Below are 16,227 nucleotides of genomic sequence, written 5' to 3'. Positions count from 1 at the left end.
AAGAACAGAATTATGCCCGAAAAAAAAAGACTTGTTAATTGAAATTGAATGACGTTTCGTTCTTGAAAGAACATCATCAGGTTCTATAAAATCACACTCAAAAATATGTTGAAATATATAAACATTTATGCTTATTTCCGTAAGAGGATTCGTTAGGCATGGAGCTCATTGTTCTTGGTGGCGTAATGGAACCTTACCATGTAGTACCCACGAAGAGGAGCGTGTCCTGATATTTTCTATTGCCTGCCTTACTTAATGTACGGCGCTGACTTGCTGGTCGAATTGGTTTAAGGAGAGAGCTATTCTCACGCCTCAGAACTACATCATAGCAAGCATCAATGTATCCTTATTTGGCAAACTAGGATGATTATTTTTTTTTTTAAATTGCTATTTGTTTACGTCGCACCAACACAGATAGGTCTTGTGGCGACAATGGGATAGGAAAGGTCTAGGAATTGGAAGGAAGCGGCCGTGGTCTTAATTAAGGTACAGCCCCGGCATTTGCCTGGTGTGAAAATGGGAAACCACGGAAAACCATCCTCAGGGTTGCCGACAGTAGGACTCGAACCAACTATCTCCCGATTACTGGATACTGGCTGCACTTAAGCGACTGCAGCTATCGAGCTCGGTGATTAATGTTTTAAGAGGAAATATAACTAGGTAACCATCTTCTATATAACACTAATCAGAGAGAAAAAATTGAAGGAATTCGACACTTCGAAAATGAAGGTATCGGCCAAAGGAAGACAAGGGCGTGAAAATGAATGACTATCTAGGCCTCGCAACGTAATACTGTAGGGGTCGGAAAAGAAGTAGAGTTGACCAAGAGAGGTTGGATAGGATAGATAAAAGTGAGGAGCCCAACACGAGTAAGTGGAAGCAATGCCTGGACTCAGTTGAGGGCACCGTGGTCGCCAATTCAGACCCCCAGTTCGGAGCCACTGGATCCCATTTTAATCGTCTCTTACGACAGGCAGGGGATACCGTGGGTGTTATTCTACCGCCCCCACTCACAGGGGGGTGATGGAGATAGAGAAGGTTGCCCACTAGTCTGTAGAGTTCCTCCGCACTTTAAGTCCACCAAGTTTTCCAGCTCACATTCTCACTCTGAAAGTTGGAGCGCCTATAATGCTGCTGCGGAATCCGATATCTCCTAAGCTTTGTAATGGCACCAGACTGCAAGTGACGTATTTACAAAGTAACGTGATCGAAGCAACCATCTTCACGGGATCTGGTGCGGCATTAACAGTTTCCATCTGTCGCATTCCTTTGATTCCCTCCGACTACCACTTCTTACTCAAACAACTACAATTTCCCCTTAAACTATGCTTCGCAATGACAATAAACAAAGCTCAGGACCAGTCTTTAAACGTTGCTGGTGTAGATTTAAAGAATGATTGTTTTCCCCTGATCAGTTGTACGTAGCTTGTTTCACACGTAAGTTCTCCTGATGGCCTTGTGATTCTGCAGCCAGAGGGACGAACGATAAATGTAATTTACAAGGATGTTTTTATAAAGCAACCTGACTTCAACAACAAACTTGGACGACATAATTTGAACAGTAGTAAATTAATATTGTGACTGGCTGTAGGCAAGAGAGACTGACATTATAATGATAACTCTCCCATTCGAATGGGACCAGCGGCAGACAAGGGGGCCTATTATAATGAAAACACCCCAACTCGATTGTGACTAGCGGTAGTCAAGGGAGCCTGCCATTGTAATGAAAACACCCCAACTCGATCTTGACTGGCAGTAGGCAAGGGGGCCTGCCATTGTAATGAAAGCACCCTAACTGGCTTTAACCTTAGAGTTCCCGGTAGGTCCTTTGATGCTTGATATTCGTTATTTTGTAGTTTTATCAATTCTGACAAGAACGTCTACTATCACAAATGCGTTTTCGGTCATTTTGAAGCATTTATTGTCCACATATTGCAAAATGTTGTGAAAGAAAGAAAGATTTTTCAATTGTTCGCACCATATTTTTCTCAGATGTTCACTATTTGAAGTTTCTTGCAGCATACGTATAGAACCCACTGAGACAAATCAACGACACCTCGCTTGACGTGCTACCACGCCAGAGTCCAGAGCTACACTAAGGCCCGGTTTCTTCAACTCTGTGTTAAATTTTACTTAACAAATGTTAATTAAGTCCATCTCTGTGGTGTAGTGGTTGGTGTGATTAGCTGCCACCCCTTGAGGCGCGGGTTCGATTCCGGCTCTGCCACGAAATTTGAAAAGTGGCACGAGGGCTCAAACGAAGACCACTCAGCCTCGGGAGGTTACTGAGTAGAGGAAGTTTGATTCCCTCCTCACCCATCCTCGAAGTGGTTTTCCGTGGTTTCCCACTTCTCCTCCAGGCACATGCCGGGATGGTACTTAACTCAAGGCCACGGCCGCTTCCTTCCCTCTTACTTGTCTATCCCTTCCAATCTTTTCAACCCTCCCACAAAGCCCCTATTCAGCATAGTAAGTGAGGTACTGGTCCTCCTCCCCAGCTGTATCCCCCGACCTAAAGTCTCATGTTCCAGGACACTGCCCTAGAGGCGGGATCCCTTGCTGAGTCCAAGAGAAAAAGCAATCCTGGAGGGTAAACGGATTAAGAAAGAAAGAGGCTTACATTGCTAATTAACAATTGTTATTAATTTAACACTTCGGTTAAATGTACCCTGGTTCATGAAAACATTTCTTACATTTGTTACGGAACAACAATTGTTAAAGACAAATTAAGATGTTTCCGTGAGATTTCTGAACGCAATTGGTAGTGAGTGTCTTTTATTTATTTACATAAAGCACTCCTAGCGATTTGTTGGAATAGTATTTTGTCACACATGGTTGACATTATCATAGGTTATGGTTCGCGGAGACCGCTAAGTCGTAAACTTGTCCAGTAAGAGGCATCAACAGCGTTATTATGATGAATGCGAGACAAATGTTGTTATAGATTTAATCTGTAAGTATCGGGCGAGTTGCCCGTGTGGTTAGGGGTGCGCAACTGTGAGCTTGCATCCTGGTGATAGTGGGTTCGAGCCCACTGTCGGCTGCTCTGAAGATGGTTTTCCGTGGTTTTCCATTTTCACACCAGGCAAATGCTGGAGTGTACCTTAATTAAGACCACGGCCACTTCCGTCCCATTGCTAGGACTATCCTATCCCATCGTCGCCATAAAACCTATCTGTGTCGGTGTGACGTAAAGCAAATTGTAAGTTAAAAAATTAAAAGTAAAAATTGTTAGTTTTGTCACTGTGCTTGAAAAATGAAAGAACGGACTGTTATATAGAACATTCAATATATTCTTACATGAGTGCAATCTAAGGCGCCTACATCACCGGGAAAATATGTTACCGTAATTGATGTGTGTTATTTTCGGGCATTCTTTTACTGAGGGGAAAATAATGTAATGCCTTATGAATGCTGCAAAGGTAGCAGGAATTCTTCGCAGAATTCAACACACTCTTGTCTTGCAGTCGTGAACATGGTCGCCTACAATTACATGAAAAGAGTCTGAAGCATAATATCTAAGAACTACAAGCAACTCCTGCAATGGAGACGGTGATAAGTTTCAATCTGTGGAAAGGTATTTTCGATTTCTGCTAGTACCTTGTTCATTATGGCTTTGGGAATTAGGTATCTTCGTAAGAAACACTTTCTTCTGGCAACTCTAAAAAGTCATATTTTTCTTAGTGTGAGTCGTCCTTTACTTTCTTCAGTTTATAAGTAGTCTTCATACAGCAGTAAAGCGTCAAACTTACGTCTTCTACATGCTATAATTTTGAAATTTTAAACAGCTGTTAACAAGTTTAACATAGGGATGCTGCCATGTCAATTTAACACAAGTATTAACAATTTGTAAGAGTTAACAATTCTTGATGAAACGGCATTTTTGTTAAATTGTGTGTTAAGTCTCTTTAACAGCAGTGTTCACCATTAACATTCGTTGAAGTAACTGGGCTTAACTGTCAGCCTTGTGGCACTCTTTTTTTTAGTACCTCTATTGCACTGTCATATAATCCGATGATGCCACTCGGAGGCTACTCTCCTGTTGGTAGAGAGGCTTACATTGGCCCTTCCTCTTTAGAATGAGGTACTGAACACTGTTATTGTACGTGTTGTGTAGACATTATTCCGGTTTTAAAACTTTCATCTTCTTGTGACGCTCACTGCTCCAAGTAAGCTTCGTCAAAAGATAGAATTCCATCTATTCGAAGAATAGAATGCAGGAATCAGTAAACGAAAGCTAAGGCCTTCCTAGGATGTGAAAATGAAAGAACCCGAAGTCTCGTAAGCCTAAAACCCTCGAGTCAGAAAGGAACAAGAGTTGACTTAAGCACATCGGGTAGGAAAGGTCAAAGCGAGGGAATTCGAACAAATAAATGGAAGCAATTCCAGGTTCAGCTGCGGTCCCCATGTCCACTAACCCACACTATCAAGTTCTACTGGTCCTGAATCTCCTGAAATCTGTGTATCCCGTCGATTCATGTTAATCCAAACATTTGGCTTCAGATATCTAAAGGTATAAACCAACAACATAAACTTGTAAAATACAAAAGAGAAATCGAGACAGTTGGCTACGCAGTGTAGATCATGTAGCTGTGAGCTTGCCTTCAGGATATGGTGTGTTCAATTCTCGATGTCAGCGGCCCTAAAAATGGTGGTTTTCCATTTTCACACCAAGTAAATACTGAACATCAGTTACGGTCGTGGCTGCTTCCTTCCCCAACATTATCGAAAACCTACATGAGTTGACGTGATGTTAAACCACTAGGAAAATAAACACAATCGTTTTGGACTCACATTACAGCTCATATGACTTAAGATTCGTTATGTAAGTACGACAGAGCCCCTATTTTCCAAACCCCTTTTAATAGAGACCCCTTCTTTTTCTATATCCACCTGTGGCTACATCTTGATGGATGCAGTACAGTATTTTTGCAACTTTTTTCTTTTTTGGCACAGAGCAGAGGAAAATGGAAGTCTCAGTCTCCCTTAGGGTACGTTTATGCTGCAGCTTCGCTGCTTGCACATGGATGTTCGCCCTAGCACCTCGCTACAGACTATAGCCAGGCTGCTCGCCATGGAGCTTTTACCCTGCAGCAGTCCCGCGCACACGCTGCTGGCAGCTCTCGGTTGTAGTCAAACATTCAAAACAGCGGAACTGATAGTTAAGCCGGTTGGTATTTTGCGTAATGTGATTATAGATATAGTGGGGCTGAACACTTTGACTACGAAGACGTACTGCCAAGAACTACCCCTTCAAGGAGGAACAACGCAGCTCCAGCTGAAACTTTTGAAGTGCGGAATAAATTCAGACTTTTTTTTAACGAGTGAGTCACAGTTTTGTTGGCGAGTATATCTTACAATAATTTGGTGTATTGAATGTGTAATAAAAAGTGTAAAATACCTCGCATGGATTATTCAGTGCTTTTCTACTACGGGAGTTGATTGAAAATTGAAGTTACCAATGCTTCGTTTCGTAATGTAACTTTTGAGTAATGTAAAATAAGGGATTATAGTGTACCTCATTTTGATTTTATTTAGGTCTCCTAAACAAAATGCATTTAACTTACAGTTTAGAAAAATAACTATCTAACTTTCCATGAAAATAGAGGTATCGGTACTTCATATAAATCACCTGCTTGTAATGATAGAGGTCCCTAAAGAGGAAGAATAAAAATAAAAACAAAGCTGAAATAATCGTTCCGCATTATTTTTCCAATTCATTCCATAGTTTCATGATGATGATGTTGATGTTAATGCTTGTTTTTTAAAGTAAAATAACATCTAGGTCATCGGCCCCTCATGGTACGAGATGAGACGAAATTGATTAAGTTATAATTAACCCACTGTATAGTATTACAAAAATGATAATGAGGAAAGTTATTATGAATTTAAAATAATCCATGGATTTAATAGGCAATGCCTTATTTTCCTCTAAAATTAAAAAAATATAAAATTTAATAAAAGTGAATAAGGCACTGACATAGAAATAAAATAATATATTTAATTCAAATTAAAAATAAACATAGATGACCACATAGTCAATAGAATAAAAAGGTAATTAACATACATACATACCTACATACATACATTATCATTATAGACTGTTATGCCTTTCAGCGTTCAGTCTGCAAGCTTCTGAGAATTTACTAAACGTCGCCACAATCCTCGATTTGCAACTAGTGTTGTGGCCTCATTTAGTTCTATACCTCTTATCTTTAAATCGTTAGAAACCGAGTCTAACCATCGTCGTCTTGGTCTCCCTCTACTTCTCTTACCCTCCATAACAGAGTCCATTATTCTCCTAGACAACCTATCCTCCTCCATTCGTCTCACATGACCCCACCACCGAAGCCGGTTTATGCGTACAGCTTCATCCATCGAGTTCATTCCTAAATTAGCCTTTATCTCCTCATTCCGAGTACCCTCCTGCCATTGTTCCCACCTGTTTGTACCAGCAATCATTCTTGCTACTTTCATGTCTGTTACTTCTAACTTATGAATAATATATCCTGAGTCCACCCAGCTTTCGCTCCCATAAAGCAAAGTTGGTCTGAAAACAGACCGATGTAAAGATAGTTTCGTCCGGGAGCTGACTTCCTTCTTACAGAATACTGCTGATCGCAACTGCGAGCTCACTGCATTAGCTTTACTACACCTTGATTCAATCTCACTTACTATATTACCATCCTGGGAGAACACAAACCTAAATACTTGAAATTATCGACCTGTTCTAGCTCTGTATCACCAATCTGACATTCAATTCTGTTGAATTTCTTACATACTGACATCAATTTAGTCTTCGAGAGGCTAATTTTCATACCATACTCATTGCACCTATTTTCAAGTTCCAAGATGTTAGACTGCAGGCTTTCGGCACAGTCTGCCATTAAGACCAAGTCGTCAGCATAGGCCAGACTGCTTACTACATTTCCACCTAACTGAATCCCTCCCTGCCATTTTATACCTTTCAGCATATGATCCATGTAAACTACAAACAGCAAAGATGAAAGATTACAGCCTTGTTTAACTCCTGTAAGTACCCTGAACCAAGAACTCATTCTACCATCAATTCTCACTGAAGCCCAATTGTCAACATAAATGCCTTTGATTGATTTTAATAATCTACCTTTAATTCCATAGTCCCCCAGTATAGCGAACATTTTTTCCCTCGGTACCCTGTCATATGCTTTCTATAGATCTACGAAACATAAACACAACTGCCTATTCTTCTGGTAGCATTTTTCAATTACCTGGCGCATACTGAAAATCTGATCCTGACAGCCTCTCTGTGGTCTGAAACCACACTGGTTTTTACCAACTTCCTCTCAACGACTGATCGCACCCTCCCTTCCAAGATGCCAGTGAATACTTTGCCTGGTACACTAATCAATGAGATACCACGACAGTTGTTGCAATCCTTCCTGTTTCCTTGCTTGTAGATAGGTACAATTACTGCTTTTGTCCAATCTGAAGGTACCTTACCAACACTCCGCGCTAATTTTACTACTCTATGAAGCCATTTCATCCCTGCCTTCCCACTATACTTCACCATTTCAGGTCTAATTTCATCTATTCCTGCTGCCTTATGACAATGGAGTTTATTTACTATCCTTTCCACTTCCTCAAGCATAATTTCACCAACATCATTTTCCTCCTCCCCATGAGCTTGGCTGTTTGCAACACCACTATGATGATTTCCTTTTACATTGAGAAGATGTTCAAAATATTCCCTCCACCTCTCCAGTGATTTCCTGGGATCTATTATGAGTTCACCTGAATTACTCAAAACACTGTTCATTTCCTTTTTCCCTCCCTTCCTAAGATTCTTTATTACTGTCCAGAAAGGTTTCCCTGCTGCTTGACCTAGCCTTTCCAGGTTATTACCAAAATCTTCCCATGACTTCTTTTTGGATTCAACAACTATTTGTTTCGCTCTGTTTCTTTCAACTACGTACCAATCCCTGTCTGCCTCGGCCCTTGTTTGGAGCCATTTCTGATAAGCCTTCTTTTTACGTTTACAGGCTGCTCTCACTTCATCATTCCACCAAGATGTTCGCCTTTTACCATCTTTACACACAGTTGTTCCTAGGCATTCCCTTGTTGTTTCTACTACAGCATCCCTGTATGCCACCCATTCACTTTCTATATCCTGAACCTGCTTATTGTCTACTGTTCGAAACTTCTCACTAATCATATCCATGTACTTCTGTCTAATTTCCTCGTCCTGGAGATTTTCTACCCTTATTCGTTTGCAGACAGATTTCACTTTCTCTTCCCTAGGCCTAGAGATACTTAGTTCACTACAGAACAGATAGTGGTCTGTATCATCGAAAAATCCCCGAAAAACTCTTACATTCCTAACAGATTTTCTGAATTCAAAGTCTGTTAAGATATAGTCTATTATGGATCTGGTACCCCTAGCCTCCCATGTGTAGCGGTGAATAGCCTTATGCTTGAAGAATGTATTCGTAACAGCTAAACCCATACTAGCACAGAAGTCCAGCAAACGCTTCCCATTCCAATTAGCTTCCATATCTTCCCCACATTTACCAATCACCCTTTCGTATCCTTCAGTTCTGTTTCCAACTCTCGCATTGAAATCGCCCATTAGCACTATTCTATCCTTGCTGTTGACCCTGACCACGATGTCACTCAATGCTTCATAAAACTTGTCAACTTCATCCTCATCTGCACCCTCACATGGTGAATACACGGACACAATACTTGTCTTAATTCCTCCCACTGACAAATCTACCCACATCATTCGCTCATTTACGTGCCTAACAGAAACTATGTTGCGTGCAATGGTATTCCTGATAAACAGCCCTACCCCAGACTCTGCCCTTCCCTTTCTAACGCCCGTCAAGTACACTTTATAATCTCCTATCTCTTCCTCATTATCTCCCCTTACCCGAATATCACTTACTCCTAGCACATCCAGATGCATCCTCTTTGTTGACTCAGCCAGTTCTACTTTCTTTCTTCCATAAGTCCCATTAATATTGATAGCTCCCCATCGAATTCCATTTCGTTCGCCAAGTTTCCAAGGAGTCCCTCGCCTGTCAAATGGGAGTGGGACTCCGATACTCCCATAGGTCCGAGGTTTGCTTAAAGTGTTCTGAGCTCGGTAAATTCATGAAGCAGGATGCTACCCTACTTGCACATAGTCCAAGTGAGGATCTCTCCTCTAACGGGTTATGGACCACCGGTGAATTGTATAGTCCTAGCCGCCTGAGCACAAGGAGGGCCACGACTCAGAATGTGTCCGAGATGCCCACTCCCATTCCATAGCAACTGGTATCCCTACTCTCAGGACCACTTACTAGGCCACTCAGCCGTCGCCCATGGTTCACGAACTAGGACGTGAGTACAGTAACCCACAAATATGAACCATCCAATATGAAAAAAATAAAACAAATAGAAACTTCACTTTTAAACTCGATAAAACAGGGCATCATCCCTCATAAGACGGAGAACGAGGTCTACTGACCGCTCGTCATCTCTTCATTCCATGTATCTCCTTTGAACCTCTTATGATCATCCGCATGTCGCTGGTTCCAAATCGCATGTCGTTCGAAGACAGGTTCAGATAGCAAGTGATCGCAGAACATCTGTATAGAGTGCAAAGCGAGGAAGAGTGGGAGAGCGGGTGACCTTGAAGGAACCAATCACAGTCCAAGTTACTACAGGATAGCCGGCGATGTGCCAGACTCGAAAATCAAACATATTTGAGACCATCGATGTGGCCAAGATAGCAGCGAGCAGCGCAGCTACTGTATGAGTCGAGCCTCGGCCATCTTGATATATAGAGGCCTGCTGCCAACAGTTATGACGTCACGCGTATAGTGCTCACTCTCCATCGTCGTGCGTAATTCCTATATTGCTGATACTATACTTCTTCCCACAATGTGGCAAAGGAAATGGAATAATAAGCCTATAAACACATAACGTCGAAGAAACACTATCAAAAGATTACATACGAATACACAAATATACTGTATGCACTCAAGGTAGTAACTTATATTACATACCGTAAAATGTTCGACTGAAGGGTACTTGCCTGGACTGTACGCTGATGGTGACCAGGCGAATTGTTTTCTCTTAAAACAATGTCATTCTTTTATGCTTGTTTGAGCACATGATTTTGTTAATTATTTATGAATAACTGTTAAAAGAAGTATTTCCCAAATTATGAGAGATCTTGGTCACAACACTCATTAACTCAACAGCACATACCCACACTTAGCACAGGTTTTTCAACTTTCATTATCAAAACCTTTAAAGAAACATCTCTACGATTTCCACTGTTTAAAAATGCATCTTTGAATCAGCTATCAAGGTCTGAGTTAATGTGTAGCTTTCCACAATTTGAAAAGTAGTTTAACGGTCACTAGGCAAACTGTTGCTGTCCCTAAAATGTAATTATATTACACTTAAATTATTTGAGCACATAGTGGTATAAATTAATTATGAATAACAGTTAGAAAAAATATTTTCAATGTTATAATAGATATTGGCCACAACACTCATTAACTCTACTGCACACACCCACACTTGTCACAGAAATTACCAGGTTCTTCAACTTTCATTATGAAAAATATGAAATGAAATGGCGCATGGCTATTAGTGCCGGGAGTGTCCGAGGACATGTTCGGCTCGCCAGATGCAGGTCTTTTGATTTGACTCCCGTAGGCGACCTGCACGTCATGATGAGGATGAAATGATGATGAAGACGACACATACACCCAGCCCCCGTACCAGCGAAATTAACCAATGATGGTTAAAATTCCAGACCCTGCCGGGAATCGAACGCTGGACCCCTGTGACAAAAGGCCAGCATGATAACTATTTAGCCATGCAGCTGGTCGTTATGAAAACATGGAAAGAAACATCCTACCTATGATTTCTACTGTTTAAATATGCATCGTTGAATCAGGTATTAATGTGTATCTCTCCACAACAATTTGAAAATAGTATAATGGTCAGTCACTAGGCAAACTGTTGCTGTCTCTAAAATGTCATTATATTATATTACACTTGTTTGAGCACATCATCTCATCTCATACCCGACCCCGTAGAGGAAACATAGTCTTGAAGTTTAGTTCGTCATTCTGCAAAGTATCCTCTCTCCTTTCTTCTGGCGATTTTTTTTTTTTTTTTTTTTTTTTTTGGCAGGTGTTGGTTGAGACATACAGTATATGACGGCTGTCCAGGAAATATAGTTTTCACAGCATTTTCAATTAATTTTTCTTTACCCTAGGCACAGTTAAAATGGAACCGTCTGGTCTTTTTGCAGTGTCAACTCGAATGATGTGATTTTCGAAAAAAATAAAATGTTTAATACAGACACTGACATATTTACTGGGATCAGAATTAGCTCGGTGTATAGCATGAATCTATTTAGCTCGCTTCTCCTTATCGCTAGGAAACGCAAATGTTGAGATAGCCACCTCCTTATTTGGACGGTAATTGGATATACATCCAGTCACACTACACGTTCATCCCGTTTTGCAAAAAGGAGCATACACTACACTAACACATTATAATAATCATAATAATCATAAACTTTAGAGGACTTTATATAATTCATAATCGCTCAGTGAGTTCACCTAACCTATCACATGACCTAGCAATACTTCCTAACACCAGGCTGCTAAAATTACAATGCTATAGTATTTAACACATATTATTGCTGAAAATGCATCTCTTACTGATGCGTTTTCATACAGTTATTACTTGGAAACACGAACGAACACCTCTAATAACGTTGAAATAACAACAACGTGCTACCAAACTACCACAAAAACAAGACTCGTACCTCCATATCAATGCACTAAATGGCTGACGTCATCACTATGGAACTGTCATGTGTAGCAGGCCGGAACTTCGAGTTGATCGTGGCCGAGCTCCAGGGTAAAAGAACCGATTGAGATCCATTGATTTGTCTCATCATCGCCTAAGGTCGAGCAGCGAGGCTTGGCGATGTGCCAGCAGCATAACCGTACCCTTATGGTTGTGACAGTATGGAAATCGCCGAGGTGCTGAGTGATGACAGATTGTGGGTTCGAACCCCCACTGTTGTCAGCCCTCAAGATGGTTTTCCGTGGGCTTACATTTTCACACCAGGCAAATGGGACTGTACCTTAATTAAGGCCACGGCCGCTTCCTTCCCATTCCTAAGCCCTTTCCTATCTCATCGTCGCCATAAGACCTATCTGTGTCGGTGCGACGTAAAGCATCCTGTATTAAAAATAAAGAGTAATGACATTCGAGCTATGACCAGTGCGCCTGGATGTTATGAAATGTGTTATTCATAGAGCCAGTCGTGCTGCAATAGCATTTTCTAGCCTAGTGAAGAAATTAATAGCAAACTACATCGCTCCTCATCCTGCCTTGTTCACCTTAAATATAGCTCCGCCATCGGATTTTTCCGATTCCCTATAATTGCATAACCTTTGGTGGTGATATTTGAGGATCGAAGCAGACTTCGGGTTGGAGACTTAACTGCGAACATGTTCCTATTCTAATCATGAGAGGAGTACTCCTTATGTTCAACTTCAATTGTTCGTTTCCGACTAAGCTCAATCTATCGTAATTTATTAGCTTCATTATCCCGTAGTGACAATCACAGTTTTGAATTGGAATTTCCCGTTTAACTGAAGATGGCTTCTAACAGAGACCGAAACCGTTACTGCTAAATGTAATTATATACATCAGGAATAAATCAAGTATTGATTAGGTGGGAAATCCAAGTTCATAATTGTGATTGCAAGCTCAATCTATGTTTCAAGACAGGGAAATCTATACCATCTCACGTGGTTCATACTGGCATGTAAACAAGGGAACTGAAAAAGAATCTTGCTGAAGCATTACAATTTATAAGAGCTGTCTTATCAATGCGTGCTACTCTGTGTCCCTAAATACAGAGTGAATGTATGTTGAAGGGGCGTGATAGCTGACTGGTTTAATCACAAGCTTTACACCAAAGCAATCGTAGTTCGAATTCCGGCCAATGTATGTATTTCGGAAAAGAAAATTTTTGTCACTGCATTTCTAACTCCACGTGCTGAAAGTAGTAGGCAGTAGGCAATAGTATGATGATAAACGGGGTTAAAAGTCAGGTTGTGAGTTTCACAAATAGGAAAAGTCCTCTCAGTTTTAATTACTGCGTTCGTGGGGGTGAAAGTTCACTTTGGGGATCGTTGTAAGTACCTAGGTCTTAATATAAGGAAAGATCTTCATTGGGGTAATCACATAAATATGATTGTAAATAGAGGGTACCGGTACAGATCTCTGCACATGATTATGAGCGTATTTAGGGGCTGTAGTAAGGATGTAAAGGAGAGGGCATATACGTCTTTGGTAAGACCCCAACTAGAGTATGGTTGCAGTGTATGGGACCCTCACCAGGATTACCTGATTCAAGAACTGGAAAAAATCCAAAGAAAAGCAGTTCGATTTGTTCTGGGTGATTTCCGACAAAAGGAGTAACGTTACAAAAATGTTGCAGAGTTTGGGCTGGGAAGACTTTGGGGAAAGGAGACGAGCTGCTCGACTAAGTGGTATGTTCCGAGCTGTCAGTGGAGAGAGAGCGTGGAATGACATCAGTAGACGAATAAGTGTGAGTGGTGTCTTTAAAAATAGGAAAGATCAGAATATGAACATAAAGTTGGAAATCAAGAGGACAAATTGAGTAAAAAAAGGGATTGGAATAACTTACAAAGGGAGATGTTCAATAAATTTCCAATTTTTTGCAATTGTTTAAGAAAAGGCTAGGAAAAAACAGATAAGGAATCTGCCACTTGGGCGACTGCCCTAAATGCAGATCAGTAGTGAATGATTGTCCTGTGGCCACGATAACGATATCAACAATCACACAAAACTACAAGCTTGCTCTAAGAACGGATAGTAATGACCGTGTATGACACGCTGGTGATAGTAGTATGTTGGTGAAATCAACTTAAATACTTTACGCATACACGGTATCCATGATGTTCAAAAGTTCTCCTGAGACCTAATGAGGGATGTCACGTGTACATGATTATCTCCTTATTCTTCAAAGGAAAGAGGTAAAAATATAAATCTATATCGCAATGAATAACAACGTATTTCAGTAAGTTTTATCCGAAGTGGAAACTGCCATCCGAGTCATCGACTTTATCCGAAGGAGCATCTCTCCACATTACTTCGTACATTTTTATTCTCTTTGTTACAATTACCTTTACGTCGCACCGACACAGATAGGTCTCATTGTGACGATGGGATAGGAAGGGGCTTGGAGTGGAAAGTGAACAACCCGAGCATTTGCCAGGTGCAAAAATGGGAGAGCAAGAAAAACCATATTCATACAACTTTCTACATTGTTGCTTGCTGTTAAGTACTTACAAGTATCCACTATACCAGAGCAGAAATATAGGTGGTGGTAGTGGTGATACATTTAATGACAATTACAACCAAACAACCGTTCCTGAAAAAAAAACCAAGTTGCTTTACGTCGCACCGGCACAGATAGGTCTTATAGAGACGATGGGATAGGAAAGTGCTACGAGTGGGAAGAAAGCGGCCGTGACTTAATTAAGGTACATCCCCAGGATTTACATGGTGTGAAAATGGGAAACCACGGAAAACCATCGTCAGGTCTGCCGACAGCAAAGTTTGAACCCACTATCTCTCAAATGCAATCTCACAGCTGCGCACCCCTAACCGCACGGCCAACTCGCCGCTCCATTCCCTTTTAACACTAGTCAGAAGTACAGGGTCTTTATTTATGCTTGGCAAGGACTTTCTCGCTCGACCTTGGCCGCCAGTGACGGTTCAGTTGCCGGCTACCGCGCGTGCGTATGTGCGGCAGAATACGGTGTTCAAAATCATTATGCATTTTACTCACCATTTTTACAGTTTATGCTGAAAATGTTCCCCATGCACTGCCAAACATAATCGGCATCTCCTAATGAAGTTCTCGGTTACTCTACCAAGTTCTTCAGCACTGATGGATGCAATTGCAGCTCTTATATTGTCTTTAAGTTTAGTGTGTGAGGATTGTTCCCATAAACTACTTTTTTAACATTCACCACAAATAAAAATCACATGCCGTTAAATCTGGGCTACGAGGAGGCCACAGATGTTTACTTATGATCCTCTTACCAAACACGCTTCAGTAAGGAGATAACGACTTTACGTCTATTTTTATTGTTTACTGAACCTATACGTTTGAATCTCTTGGCCAGTTATTTTATTGTCCGTTGATAGAAATGAGTCTTCCTGGAAATTTCGCTCGAAACTTTTGTCTTGTTCTAGCGCACGATTTGCTACGAACAGGCTGGGAGTTCACTGCTACCTCAGTTCATAACTATCTACTGTTATGTACCCTGGTGGGGTGTTAGCTGCGTCATTCAATTAGAATTATTTATTAAAGGAATATATTTCATATTCGCTGTGCCAGAAGATCTTACATTTGTGGATTTAGCAGATATACACGTTCATTAATTAAGAACTTTTAATATTGGGTCATGTTTCTAACATTGTCCTGATTACGAATCTGTATTCAGTTTTCCTTTATTAATTCTATACGCGAAGTTAATGTTTATAGCGCCTCCTATAATACTATGTTGGCTTGACTGTTTCTCCCCGGCAAATTTCACTATTGGTCCATAGCTAAGCGGGAGTTTGAAATCTCATGTTTTTCATTTAGCTGCCAACTACAGGTACACGCTTCAAACCCGTCTCCAGTCTTGGATTTCCCCCACGAATCTCGCATGATGTGCTCCCTTCGTTCAGTAGATCGGCTAGCCCTGGGCAACGTGTTTCCCGGTTGGGTTTGGAAATATCCCTTCCATTCTCTTTCCAACTTGGCAATAATTCTTGGAATACTAATTTTGCTGGCCATTGTATTTCATTATCTCTAGGGGAGACAGAAGTCTGTGTAGGTTTCACAATACCTTCTGAACTGGCCAGTGGGCACGTTCACGTAACGAATATTTCACATACATTACAGCATTATACACAATCACAATCAAACACTATACAATACGACATGCAGAACGCAGTAGCTTCATTGAACACCCTACTATCTCGGAGCTCAGCTCTCAACAACTACAGGAAGTGGCGGAAACTGCGCGCGCCAGCGGCCGGTACCGGCCTGTCAACGGCGGCCAAGTTCGAGCAAGAAAGTCCTTGCCAAGCATAAAGAAAGACCCTGTATAATGGCGTGTGGCCTCCCAAGAGGCC

The 16,227-nt window shown here is 41.1% G+C and overlaps 1 protein-coding gene across 1 annotated transcript in view; it reads right to left on the bottom strand.

The window, feature by feature from the left end:
• Positions 1-16,227, bottom strand: part of LOC136881090 (UPAR/Ly6 domain-containing protein crok-like) — a 224,101-nt gene that overhangs the window by 187,504 nt on the left and 20,370 nt on the right. The window lies entirely within an intron of this gene.

This window comes from Anabrus simplex, chromosome 1 (assembly GCF_040414725.1).
Source record: "Anabrus simplex isolate iqAnaSimp1 chromosome 1, ASM4041472v1, whole genome shotgun sequence".
Lineage (NCBI taxonomy): Eukaryota > Metazoa > Arthropoda > Insecta > Orthoptera > Tettigoniidae > Anabrus > Anabrus simplex.
The sequence above is the reverse complement of the archived record's forward strand: the minus strand, read 5'-3'. Positions and strand labels throughout refer to the sequence as shown.